This window comes from Cynara cardunculus (assembly GCF_001531365.2).
Source record: "Cynara cardunculus var. scolymus isolate 2C chromosome LG 17, CcrdV1, whole genome shotgun sequence".
Taxonomy (NCBI): Eukaryota; Viridiplantae; Streptophyta; class Magnoliopsida; order Asterales; family Asteraceae; genus Cynara; species Cynara cardunculus.
In genome coordinates this window covers 5,216,472-5,220,004 of record NC_037544.1, presented here as the reverse complement: position 1 = coordinate 5,220,004, position 3,533 = coordinate 5,216,472, and positions in this window count along the sequence as shown.

The window sequence follows — 3,533 nt, the reverse complement described above, 5'->3', positions numbered from 1 at the left end:
GATTACATACTATGAATCCAAGTGAACACACAATATAAAAAAATACGAATCATTCTATATGAAGAATTTAGATGAAGAATGAAGATGACGACGTGCTTTCAAGATGTAAACCTAATATAAATTTGGTATTAAAAAATAATAATAATTTTTTTATTTAAAAAATACCGGGTACTCGGCGGGTAACGGTTCCGAAAAATTGAGAACCGGAACCGGAACCATTCTCAATCGGTTCCGTATTTTAAGAACCGGAACCAGAACCACTCATATCGGTTCCGGGTCCGGAACATGCGGTTCCAAGGCGGTTCCGGTTCCATAGTCGGGTACCCGGTTTCGCTGCTCACCCCTAAAACTGAGGTAGAAGTTCGATTGAGGAAGTGAGGGGAGAGGACTCACTGTCAATTAGGAAATTATGTTAGATTTAGTTAAAACTTAAAAGGAAAAATATAATCTATTAACTAAAATATTAGGTTTCGAGTGTTGGATTTAATCTGGTTTTAGAGTCGGACTTTTTGTAGTTTTTCAGTCGGGTTGGATCGCGTATTTCAGGTATTGGTCACCCCTGTACAACACATTGTACAAATTTTGAGTATGCAAAAGTTTATGATTGTAATTTTGTATTTTAAAACTAAACCAAACAAACCAACCTAATATATTTCAGTTGTATGACGACATTTGTCCGTATGTCATACTTTATAAATTCACATGTGAATGTCACAAAAAATGTCTAAATTTCAAAAATATAGAGAAGATCACAACCGGTTCAATTTCATTTTATTTGCAAAACGTTTGAAAATACATAAAAGATATATTACTCGTCTGAATGAAAAATAAAATATTATTTTTAATAATTAATAGATTATTCATACTTTATGAAGAGTTGTCCATTCTCATTTTGCTACTTTTTTTATACATTTTATTTAATTAAAAAATTATTATATTTAAATTAATGTAGACTTAAAAAGAAGCAAATTTATTGTAATTCAAACGAAAATGAACAATACAAATTATTCTGATACCCATACGAAATAAAAAGTGACAATTGAATCATAATAATGAGATCGTACGGATGGACGCGTCACCAATAAATATCCCATAACATGAAAACCACAAACTTTTCTATCTTTAAAAAGATACAGATAATCTAACAAACGTAAAGAAAAAAGCATCTTCAGTATGTGATAATAATATGTGAGACGTTACATCCAACCACTTTTCATTTTCTTGGGGCCCACCGCTGGTGGACATTACTCGGAGGCGGACTTTTTCACTGTAAATAACTCTTGAATTTGATAGTAATTAATTAGGTTAGAAAAAAAGTAGCTGCTACGTGTTAAAGTATTCCAATATATATGTACGTCACATGGTCTTGAAATATATAGAAAAACTATAAGTACTTTTATATCTGGATATGTAGATTTGGAGGTCGAGCAAGTGTTTACGCAAATGCATCAATGAATTTTGGGTTAAATAAGTATATTTTCGTATTAATATCGATAAAAAAAAACGACATAGAAATGGGGTAAATTTATTTTTATTTTATTTTTATATAATTTTTTTATTTTTAATGAGACTAAAAAAGGTATAATGATTAGTCAAAAAAGTATAGGAGGAAAAAAGAAATTATTGCAAAGGGTGTGGTTGTGTGTTGTGATATGGCAAAAGTTTGATATTTTTATCAAAAAGAAATTATGGATTTTTTCTAGGTGGTCCTTGGATTTATTTTTTTCCTTTCCAAAACCACGTTTGTTTATATATATATATAGGCTCCTTCAAGAGAGAACTGATTAGTTTGTTTTAATTGTGAGATCCAATCTCAACCACAAATCAACGGATAAATTAGAAAATTAATAATTATGGTAATTTGAGTTAAAATTATAATCAGAGGATTTTTTCGGTATTTTTAAAAAACTCCTCTCTCCGACCTCCAATCTTCGGCCTCCAATGAACATTAATCCGACAGGTACCAATGTAATCACAAAGATACACAATATGATACCCATTGTGATATAATGTGATACCAACTATGATACCAACTCAAACCTTAAAAACAAAGATACACAATGTGATACTCATTATGATATACTGTGATACCGACTTCACCGGAGGCTGGAGATTGGAGGTCGGAGAGATGAGAGAGGAGAAAATTTTTTTTTAAGATACCTAATATGCCTTCTAATTATAATTTTAACTCAAACTACCATAATTATTAATTTCCTAATTTATCCGTTGATTTATGGTTGAGATTGGATCTCACAGTTACCACAAACTAATCAGTTCTCCCTTGAATGAGCCCCATTATATATATATATATATATATATATATATATATAGGGGCCTAATCAAATGAGAACTGATTAGTTTGTGGTAACTGTGAGGTCCAATTTCAACTACAAATCAACGGATRAATTAGGAAATTAATAATTATGGTAGTTTGAGTTAAAATTATAATTAGAGAGCATATTAGGTATTTTAAAAAAAAACTCTTCTCTCCTCTCTCATCTCTCATCTCTCCGACATCCAATCTCCGGCCTCCGGTTAATCTAGCAGGTACCAAATAATCACAAAGATACACAATGTGATACTCATTGTGATATATTGTAATACCATTGTGATACCAACTCAAACCTTAAAAACAAAGATTCACAATGTGATACCCATTGTGATATACTGTGATACCGATTTCACCGGAGGCCGAAGATTGGAGGTCAGGGAGAGGAAAGAGAAGATAGAAGAGAGGAGTTTAAAAAAAAATACCTAATATACCCTCTAATTATAATTTTAACTCAAACTACCATAATTATTAATTTCCTAATTTATCCATTGATTTGTGGTTGAGATTGGACCTCACAGTTACCACAAACTAATCAGTTCTCATTTGATTAGGCCTCTATATAAAATTTAGGATCATGTGAGACAAACCTGTTTTCATGAGACCCGTAAGACCACTTCTTTACACTCGAAACATCATAACAAAACATTATGAATGTAACATTCACTGTGTTTTTGTTGTGAATGTTCGACTTTTTTTACTTTCACAACATTTTGCTCTTGCCACCGTCCTCCATTGATACCTAAAAACATTGACTCTGTTAAACAAAAGACACAGTGTTATACCCAAACACATATAATATGCATTGTAAATTTGTGATACCACTGTGTTACATCTTCGATCAACCACACAAACGACCTCAGTGTGATACCCAAGCATATATAAGATGCATTGTGATACCACTGTGGTATCACCGGAGGACGGAAGCCAGGGCACGGAGAAAGGAGAGAAAATACCTAAAATGTCCTTGCATTAAAATTTTAATTCAAAATTATCATAATTATTAATTTTCTAATTTATCTATTGATTTATAGTTGAGATTGAACCTCACAATTAACACAAACTAATTAGTTATCATATATATATATATATATACATACATATATATATAGGTTGGTTATTATACAACCCTTGACATTTGTGCAACCAATACAACCCAATCTCAACCGTCCATTTCATTTGATTAATATGTGATTTTATAGAA